Here is an 11,090-nt window from a genome sequence, read left to right as displayed (position 1 = left end):
CACTTGGTTAATGACCAGCTGAAGGCAGGACGTTTGGAGGAGTCCACTAGCCCCTTTAATACCCCCGTGTTTGTGATTAAAAAGAAATCTGGCAAGTGGCGCCTCCTGCAGGACCTTCGCGCCATTAACAAAATTATACAGCCTATGGGTCCCCTGCAGTGTGGTACCCCTAATCCCAACCTTATTCCCTGTGATTACCGGTTATTTGTAATAGATTTAAAGGATTGTTTTTTTACCATCCCCTTGCACCCTGAGGACCGGGTGCACTTTGCCTTCACTGTTCCGGTTTTGAATCACTCCCAGCCCACTCCACGCTATCAGTGGAATGTGCTCCCTCAAGGCATGTTGAATAGCCCCACCTTGTGTCAGCATTTTGTTGCGCAGGCCCTACGGCCCTTCCGCGCAGCACACCCAGATGCCTTAATTTACCACTACATGGATGACATCCTGGTGGCTCACCCCGTCCTCCCTGATGACTGGCTGGACGAACTGCGCCACCAGCTTGCGGCGTGTGGCCTGGTTGTGGCACCGGACAAGATCCAGCGTCAGCCACCCTTTTTGTATCTTGGTCACCGCATGCTCCAGTCATATGCCCGTCCAGTTTGTCCCGAGTTGGTATTGCCCAACCCTCTTACGTTTGTACAGCTTCAACAGTTATTGGGGTCCCTTAATTGGATTCGTCCTTTTTGCCCTCTGACTACCTCCATGCTGTCCCCTCTTTTTTCTGGCCTTCGGCAGGGCCGTCTCCCCGGAGATATCATTCCCGTTTCCCAGGAACAGCGCCAAGCGGTCACCCTCATTAACCAGACCCTGGCCCAGGTGTGGGTCGACCGCCGAGAAAGGGAACAGCCCCTTTTTGCCATTTTGCTTCCCACACTCTCACAACCGACAGCTGTCCTCGCCCAGGAGGGGGCGGCAGCGCGTCTTCGTTTAATTGAATGGATTTATTTGACCCACTCCCCTCCGCATACTATTCAGACACTCCCTCAACAGGCCGCAGAGCTGATTTTTAAAGTGCGAGAACGGTCCCGTACCCTCTTGGGTTGGGACCCCGTTGCCATTATTGTCCCCATCCCGGCTAAAGACTGGGAACGCACTGTCTCTTGCAGTGCCACCCTCCAATTGTCTCTTGCTGACTATGTTGGGGAAGTTAAATATCACATTCCCCCTGACCCCCGTCTTTCATTCCTACAACAACGTTGCCTTCACCTCCGGCCGTCCTTGTCAACCGTCCCCATTAAGGATGCACTTACCCTTTTTACGGACGGCGGCCCAACACGAGGTGCGGTCAGCTGGCAGGTGCAAGGCACTTGGCAAGTCCGCTTTACCCTGCCTCAGCGCTCCCCACAGCGCGCAGAGTTGGCTGCTGTCATCCTGGCCTGCCGATGCTTCCAGGATGACCCTTTTAATTTGATTACTGACAGTCTTTATGTTACTAATGTTCTTAAGTCTCTTCCAGGTTCCTATGTGTCGCCCTCCTGTGATGACAATTTGTTGGCCCTTTTTCTTACCCTGCAACAGCTCCTTTCCTCCCGCTCTAGCCCACTGTTTGTGGCACACATTCGCAGTCACACCACACTACCGGGCCTATTAACAGAAGGCAACACGGTGGCCGACCAGGCGGTCAAATCGGTGGCCTCAATTTTTTCCTCCCCAATCGAAAGCCACGCCTTTTTTCATCAATCCGCCAAGGCCCTTGCCAAGCAGTTCACTCTCCCATTGTATCAGGCGCAGGCCATTGTTCGCCAGTGTGACCTTTGCGCTTCTCTCTCCAATAGCCCGGAGGTAGGGGTTAACCCTCGTGGAACCTCGGCCAACCAGCTCTGGCAAATGGATGTTACACATTTCCCTCCCTTTGCCCCCTGGCAGTATCTTCACGTGTGTGTAGATACCTTTTCCCATTATGTGTGGGTCACCCCCCAGAAGGGTGAGGCCTCTCGTCATGTTATTAATCACATGATTCGCGCTATGGCAATCATGGGTCACCCATCCCATCTTAAGACCGACAACGGCCCCGCCTACTGTAGCTCGGCCTTTGCCTCCTTCTGTACCACGTGGGACATTGTCCACACGTTTGGTATCCCGTATAACCCCACAGGCCAGGCCATTGTGGAACGAGCCAATCGTGCGCTCAAACAAGCCCTGGTCCGCCAAAAACAGAAAGGGGGGATTCCCGTAGGCCTTCCTCCCCGCCAGGAATGGCTGGCTGCAGTGCTTTTTACCCTGAATCATTTGAATTTGACTGACAACTACTCTGCAGCAGAATGTCATTTTCGCAGCTACCAGGCCTTGCCCCGCCCCTTTGTTAAATATCGCAAGGCCCCAGACCCTCAGTGGCATGGCCCAGTGCCCCTTATAACGTGGGGACGAGGGCATGCTGCCGTTTCTCTTCCTACAGGTCCGTTGTGGGTCCCGGCGCGTAACGTCCGCCCGTGGCACGGCGATGGCCTGGCACCAGGGACTATCGAACCCCATTCCACAGTTCAACCTACATCTGCAGGATCCCGAGCGTCCTCGCCAGCGCCCCCCGCGGGGGCCCCCGCAGCGCATAACCTGGGGACAGGTTAAAGCCCTTTCATTGCAGGCCGAGCAGCTGCGAGTGCAGCAGCAGCTAGAACCTACCGCAGAAAATTACCTTGTGACATTGTTAGCTTGTCTTAATGCTAATTCACTCCTTATTTTGTGTGTATTGGGGAGTTTCCTGTTGGCCCCTAGCTGCCAAGGCGAACCCCAGATGGAGCAGCGGCTGCAGTTTAACACCTGGGTCCACCTGGCAGAAGTATTAAATCAATCTGATTTCTGCCTGGCCGTTGCCCCGGAAATGCAAGGTCTGTTAAGTACCTGCCTTGTTCCTGTCTGTAAACCACCCAGCAACATCTGGGGTGTGAGACAGTGAAAGAAATGTGCTGTTTTAAGCTTGCTGATAATAGTTTTGTATGCAATAGCAAATTGATATGCTGAAATGCTATGCTTAAGTCATCCGCCAAGACGTTTTTCTTCCTTGGTAGGATTATATTTAGTTATAGCCACCCTTAGAGTGGATGAAGACCCTTTTATAGTATGGGGTCCTAGTTTTGATGTTTGACGTTTTACTTTGCTGCTTTGTTTAATGTATACCCAATCTAGTGGCATTGTGTATGCTACCCTGCGAGAGTGTTTTGTTTAAACACCGCATTTATAAAATAAAACAGGGGGAGATGTAGAGATGCATAGCTCCCGAATCGCCAGTCCACAGGCGCGGCAAACTGCTCCCATGGCTACGAGGCAGGAGTGACCTTCAATCCAGCGTTTGTGTTTGGGAAACTTATTTGGCTGATTTGATTGTACCCTCGCAGCTGGTGTTCACGCGCTCAAGAGATGGGTTCGTTATCTTATGTGCATGTATACTGCCTGGCTTTTCTATGCGCAGGAATGTAACCACTAAGAAGAGTTGTAAACAAAGTAAGGAGAGAAATAAAACCCCCAGGAAAAGTTTTCCTGGGAGGCTTTTTGCAAGAGGCTTGTAAAGCTCTCTAGCTACCACAGACCTGGCATTCTGTTTCCTTTCCTGCGTCGTCACCACAGCTTTTTGAGTTATTTCTTCAATTACTGCTTTTCAAACTTTGTATTGATTATAGAACTTCATCCAGGCAATAGTCCCTGGTCAATTATCATACAACATATTAAGTTATTATGGGTAGACTGTCCGCCTGTCATTTTTCTTTTGCATTCTGTAGCTTTGATGCAAATATATCCTGTAATGAAGAACTGAAATTGCTAATATTCCACACAAGAAACAAAAGTAAATATTAAAGTAAAAGCAAAGTGGCAATTTCTCCACAAGTAGTGTCTCTCCAATTTATATTCATTAGTAGCGGAGCATTTTATACTGAACCCTTCGAGTGCATGTACAGAACGTTCATTTAGACTCCCTAAACCCGGTGGCACTGACACACAGGCAGATTAATGCTTTTAATCTTGTTTTCCTTTTGCTGATATTGACAGCCAGTAACTGAGACTCCACCAGACTTGGATTGTAAACAAAGTGCTTGGAAGAACTTGATTCAGTTAGGAGGTAATTCATTTAATTAATAAGCTTCCCCTTTTCAGTCTAGACAATATCAGGAGAATGTGTTGCAATCAAAGTGTTCTTCAGTTAATTCATTACCTTTCTACTGTGATAACGGATCAAGTAGTAGTATGAAATACTAGTACTAACTACTTCTACAAGTAAAGATCATATTCACATTCTGGCAGAAGGAAAGTGTTTTTGCACTTACACCAGTTTCTTTTTGCTAATTATGTGCTGTGTTCACATGGATTTTTGAAATCCCTCTATCTGTGGTGGAGGCCAAGGGTCTGCTGAATATTTCCTCATCCCCACAATGGTCTCTTAAGGCCATACCTTTTGAGCATTAAGGAAGTGAAGAGGTTTGGGACAACCCCCCCCCCATCTTCTCCCATGGTTAGAAACTCAGCAGGTTGAAAATCCGCATAGCGGATGCTTTGGGCCTCAGTCAGTGACTCATGTCACCACTGTCTCTACTCCGCTTTACTCTTCTTTCCTTTTATCCAGTTTAAGAGAATATCTGGCCTCTTTCACACACCGATCTGGCTGCACTCTTTTCCTTAGTATGCCACATACAACCCGGGTGTAAGCAGGCACAAACTAAATGAAGGCAATGGAGTTACACCAAAGCTGAGTTTGCCCCATCATAAAATCTTTAGGAGCATTTTTTAGGTTTGCCTTTAAAGAAAGTCATGAAGATGAAGAAGGGTGAGTTGAGAGTATCTAGAGAATAACAGTGAAACCTCTGGAAGTGCTTATTAGGTTTATCTCAGACAAAGGAATATAGAAGGGAACTCCAGGGGTCATATAATTCAGCATCTTGTCAGGAGAGTGTCATTATTCATTATTATTATGAACATAGCAGATTATCAGGTCTAATCTTATGCATCTCTGGTGATGAAGATTTCATTGACTTCCTTGGCACTTTATAGCATTGCCTAAATGCCTTTTTAGAGATATAAAGGTTTTACTTATGCATATGGCTCTGGTGACTGCATGACTCAGGCTAGGAACCAGAGACGAAGTCACACATGAGGTTGTTCATGTAGACCTGCAGTCTGAGGTGCAAAAGGGAAGAACAGAGACCCAGCCCACCACTACCATGTCAAGATTGAAGTGAGATTAAACTAGGGACAAAAAATGCAAGCAAGAAAGATTTGTTCTTAGTAAATCAAGGCTTTACATTAACTGAAGGGAAATTTTCCCAGCCAATTTTAAACAGACTATTTAATTCAAGATACAGTAAGAGCTATAAATCAGCAAATGGTGAACCTTTCAATAGCAGATGGCTGTTATTCTGCAGTTCCTAATCAAGCTTCATAGTTTTGTTTTTGGCTCTTTTCTTGTGTAGATGTTCACCTGCTTCTATCAGCTTTTCTTCTAAGCATTGTCATCATCGTCATATTAATTTTTTTTTGAAGTTATTACTAAGTTCAGCAACATTGATAATTTCCTATCTTCAGTCATGAAGCTCCTGCAGAGGAAGTGGAATCTTCTTTATGTAAGCAAGAATTGAGACAAGACTGGAGAAGATCACAAGAGAATTGGAGCTAGAATGTGATACCCCAGCCTCATATTGAATAACACTTTACTCCAGAAATAATTCCTTTGATTTCAATGGGACTGCGTGTGAAGTAAATTACTAGTCAGCCTCAGCAAGGTTAGCAGAATCTGGCCATTTGGTAATAACAGCCTTTTGTGGGAGCAGAGAAGCAGCACTGCGTACAAATCTTAGAACTGCTGTACCTTTTACAGACCTCTCTCTCATCCAAGAGGGATGTAGAAAAATGATCACCTGCCCCTCAGCTAATAGGAATCAGCTGTGCTTGTTTGAAAGGCCATGAACATTTTGGATATTGTATTCATGGTACAGATGAATAGATTAAAAATTCTCACCTGGATTTTGCCTCATGATGAAATTTCATACCCAGTAATGATGTTGCAGAACTCTGGCAATGACTGAAAATGCTTGCAGGCATATTTCTTGCCTAAAATTTTATATGTTATTAATAGAGTGACTGACGTTTCATGTAGGAGCAGAGCTCACTCAAACCAATGACTACTTGGTTCTAGCAGGCCAAAACAAACCACTGAAGACTGTCAGAAGGGTAGGTTTGATTGCAAACAAAGAAAAACAGTAGAAAATTGTCTAGACACTAAAAACAGATTTGGCCACTGAATACATTTTTGCAATGTTTTATCAAACAGAAGAATCCTCTTAAGCAAATAGCTATTAGATGAGCAACATTCTGATACAACAAGGTTGTCTGTTAGTAGATTTATGCTGCACGTTCCTGCTGAGAGGCCCCCTGAGAAGTACATCAACCAGGAGGAAGAATCAAGTAGAATCTACTGATGCTCTGTGAATCTAGCCCTGCGTGATAACTCTGTTTTACTACTAGTTTAGCTAAAAAAAAAAAAATTAAAAACAATGATGAACATATTTTATTAAAATCAGCCTCATATGTAAACTCCATGAGTTTCATTTGTTCTCAGGGAAGGCCGGGGTCTTTAGTAGATTTTAAGGCTGGAAGGGATCACTGGGCGTAATATAGGCCATAGAATTTCACCCAGTAATTCCTGCATCGATCGCAATGATTTACAGTTGACTTGAAGTTTATCTTCTAGAAAGACACCCAGTCCTGAGTTCAAGATTACAAGGGATAGAAAATTCACCACATCCCTGGTTAAACTGTTCCAATGGCTAACTACCCTCACTTTAAAGTATGCACCTTTGTTCCCGCTTGAATTTGTCTAGCTTCAGTTTCCAGTCACTGGATCTTGAAATCTGTAGCACTTGTCCAATAGCACATTCCTTGAAAAATTCTCATTAGGATTCTTTGCCCAGGTCACTGTTGCATAAAAGTAAATAACACCTCTTTAAAATGTAGAAGCTCCTCTAAAGCAGGGGGGTAACAATCAAGTGGGGGAGAGTGAAGGAGAGAGTGTCTGAGAGGTAAAAGTCAGTTTGCAGCTTCTGGCGACAGAGTAGTCCACCAAAGAAGTGTCTGGACTGGGGGTCAGACCCCAACAGGGGCCTCATCCTTTCCCCTTCCCTGCTGAGGGAGAATAACAGATCATCGAGAAGAGAGCTGGGGAACACTTTTTGACCAACTAAACCACTGAGGGAGATAGGGACTGTAGGGTTACCATATCTCATAAATAAAAAAAGAGGACCCTCCACGGGCCATGGCCCCGCCCATTTCCCCACCCCTAGCCCCGCCCCAACTCCGCCCCTTCCCCCACCCTAACTCCGCCCCCTCCTCCCTCCCACTCCCAGCCAGGGGCAAAGGGCTGCCCCAGTGCTACCAGCATCACGGTTTCCCGGGCAGCCCCCAGACCCTGCGCCCCCAGCCGGCGCTTCCCCAGCGCAGCTGGTGCCCGGGAGGGGAAGCGCCCAGCCGGGGGCGCAGGGTCTGGAGGCTGCCCAGCAAACCGTGAAGCCGGTAGCGCTCGGGCTTTGGGCAGCCCCGTGCCTCCGGACCCTGTGCCCCCAGCCGGGCACTTCCCCTCCGGGGCTCCGGCGGCTCTGCGTAACTTACACTGTATAAGTTACACAGAGCCGAAGAGGAGCAGAGCCCCCGCAGCTGGAGGCTCTGCTCCTCTTAGGCTCTGTTTAAGAGCCGGGCTGCCCCAGCGCTACCGGCTTTGGGCAGCCCCCGTGCCTCCGGACCCTGCGCCGCCGGAGCCCGGGAGGGGAAGTGCCCAGCTGGGGGCACAGGGTCCGGAGGCAAGGGGGCTGCCCGAAGCCAGTAGCTCTCGGGCAGCCCGGTTCTTAAACAGAGCCTCCAGCGGCTGGGGCTCTGTGTAACTGACCCTGTGTCAGTTACACAGAGCCCCGGGGGCTGGAGGCTTTTCTCCTCTTTGGCTCTGTGTAACTGACACTGTGTCAGTTACACAGAGCCCCAGGGGCTGGAGGCTCCAGCCGCCCCCGCTCTGTTTAAGAGCTGGGCTGCCCAAGCGCTACCGGCTTCGGGCAGCCCCGTGCCTCCAGACCCTGCGCCCCCAGCCGGGCACTTCCCCTCCCGGGCTCCGGCGGCGCAGGGTCCGGAGGCACGGGGCTGCCCGAAGCCGGTAGCGCTCAGGCAGCCCGGCTCTTAAATAGAGACGCGGGGACTGGAGCCTCCAGCCGCCGGGGCTGTGTGTAACTGACACAGTGGCCTGGTCTACACTACGACTTTAATTCGGATTTATCAGCTTTAATTCGAATTAACCCTGTAACCGTCCACACAACGACGCCATTTAATTCGATGTAAAGGGCCCTTTAAATCGATTTCTGTACTCCACCCCAACGAGCGGAGTAGCGCCAAAATCGATTTTAGCAATTCGAATTAGGGTTAGTGTGGCCGCAATTCGATGGTATTGGCCTCCGGGAGCTATCCCACAGTGCATCATTGTGACCGCTCTGGACAGCAATCTGAACTCGGATGCACTGGCCAGGTAGACAGGAAAAGCCCCGCGAACATTTGAACTTCATTTCCTGTTTGCCCAGCATGGAGAGCACAGGTGACCACAGATACCTCATCAGCACAGGTAACCATGCAGGCTGATAATCGAAAAAGAGCACCAGCATGGACCGTGAGGGAGGTACTGGATCTGATCGCTGTATGGGGAGAGGATTCAGTGCTTGCAGAACTTCGTTCTAAAAGACGAAATGCAAAAACTTTTGAAAAAATTTCCAAGGGCATGATGGAGAGAGGCCACAATAGGGACTCTGAGCAGTGCCGCGTGAAGGTCAAGGAGCTCAGACAAGCCTATCAAAAAACAAAGGAGGCAAACGGTCGCTCCGGGTCAGAGCCGCGGACATGCCGCTACTACGCCGAGCTGCATGCAATTCTAGGGGGGGCTGCCACCACTACCCCACCTTTGTTCGTGGATTCTGGGTCGGGGATAGTCTCGACGCCTGAGGATTCTGCCGATGGGGTAGAGGAGGAGGAGGAGGAGGATGAGCTTGCAGAGAGCACACAGCACTCCATTCTCCCCAACAGCCAGGATCTTTTTCTCACCCTGACTGAAGTACCCTCCCAAGCCTCCCAAGCCAGTACCCAAGACTCTGACCCCATGGAAGGGACCTCAGGTGAGTTTACCTTTTAAAATATAAAACTTGTTTTAAAAGCAAACGGTTTTTAATGATTACTTTGCCTGACTTTGCATTCGCGGTCAGTTCAGCTACTGGAAAAGTCTGTAGCTACTGGAAAAGTCTGTTAACGTGTCTGGGGATGGAGCGGAAATCCTCCAGGGACATCTCCATGAAGCTCTCCTGGAGGTACTCCGAAAGCCTTGCCAGAAGGTTTCTGGGCAGTGCATCCTTATTCCCTCCTCCATGGTAGGACACTTGACCACGCCATGCTTGCAGCAAGTAATCTGGTATCATTGCCTGACAAAGCCTAGCAGCGTATGGTCCCGGTGTTTGCTGGCATTCAAGCAACATCCGTTCTTTATCTTGTTGTGTAATCCTCAGGAGAGTGATATCACTCCTGGTAACCTGGTTGAAATACGGGAACTTAATTAAGGGGACAGAGGTGGCCGTTCCTACTGGGCTGTTTGCCTGTGGCGGAAAATAAATCCTTCCCTGCAGTTAGCCAAGCGCAGATGGGAAATTGGCCCTGAAGTTTTCCGCGTTTGGCTAGCAGGGTTCTTCCCTGTTACCAGCCACGCGGTGGGGGGAGGGTACCGTGATCATCCCAGAGAATTCATGGCGAGGGGGGGGGTCGGCGGCGGGGGGGGGGGGTAGTTTGGTGCCTGCAGGGATCTTCCCTGATACCAGCCATGCGGTGGGGGGAGGGGTACCGTGATCATCCCAGAGAATTCATGGCGGGGGGGGGGGTTAGTTTGTTTTCTGGTGCTGCTGAATGTTAACAGAAAAACCGCAGCACTCTACTTGCCTGAAGGGGCCCAGACAAGCCCCCCCACACTGCCCCCCCCCCAACTGGCTGAGATTGGCCAGGCTTCTGCAGCACTCTACAGGCTATGCTTGGTATGTGGGAAAGGAGGGTGCAGAAGCTGTAAAACAATGGCTTACCATGGCCGCATGCAAGCCGAATTCTGTTGCCCAGACCTGTGATCTCTAGCAGCAAAGCCACAAGCACTCAGCATTAAGAGGCAAAATGCGACCTTGCACAGAAATCACATGTGCTATGTAATGTGAACAGTGTTGGTCACCGTGAAAGAGTATAAGCATTGTTCTGCAAAATGTAGCTTTTAAAACAATTCTCTCTTTTTTCCCCTCCCTACAGCAGCTGCAAATTCCTCAAGCCTCCCTCCTCCATCCCGAAGGTTATCACAGATAAGGCGTCGTAAGAAGAAGACGCGGGAGGACATGTTTTCTGAAATTATGCAATCCAGCAGGAGTGACAGAGCTCATCTGAATGAGTGGAAGGAAACAGTTTCAAAGTATAGGAAAGAAGTCAGTGAACGTGAGGAGAGGAGGGACCAACGTGAGGAGAGGAGGGACCAACGTGAGGAGAGGAGAGACGATCGAGATGAGAGATGGCGGCAGGAAGACCAGAGGATGAAGGATGCAACGCTGGGGCTGCTCCGGCGTCTGGTGGAGGTTCAGGAACGGCTGCTGGAAAACAGACTGCCGCTTCAGCCCCTGTTCCACCCTCCCCCCTCCCCATGTTCCGTATCCTCCTCACCCAGACGTGTAAGAACGCGGGGGGGGAGGCTCCGTACACCTTCCCATTCCACCCCAGTAGACAGCCCAAGCAAAAGGCTGTCATTTTTTTAACCTTTTCTTTGTGGCTTTTTCCTTCCCAGCAATCCTCCTCCCAAATACCACCCGGGTTCCCTCCCTCTTTTTCTAATCTATTAATAAAGAATAAATGATTTTTAAATGATAGTGACTTTATTTGGTTTGAAAGAAAGCTGGGGGAAGGGGCAGGGTGGGTTCCTTACAGAAAATCAGTCAGTAAAGGGGGAGGGTTTTCATGAAGGAGAAACAAACAGATATTTCACACGGTAGCCTGGCCAGCCATGAAACTGGTTTTCAAAGCTTCTCTGATGCACAGCGCTTCATGGTGTGATCTTCTAATCGCCCTGG

Source organism: Malaclemys terrapin, chromosome 3 (genome assembly GCF_027887155.1).
Source record: "Malaclemys terrapin pileata isolate rMalTer1 chromosome 3, rMalTer1.hap1, whole genome shotgun sequence".
Classification (NCBI taxonomy): domain Eukaryota; kingdom Metazoa; phylum Chordata; order Testudines; family Emydidae; genus Malaclemys; species Malaclemys terrapin.
Note: the sequence above shows the minus strand (reverse complement) of the source record.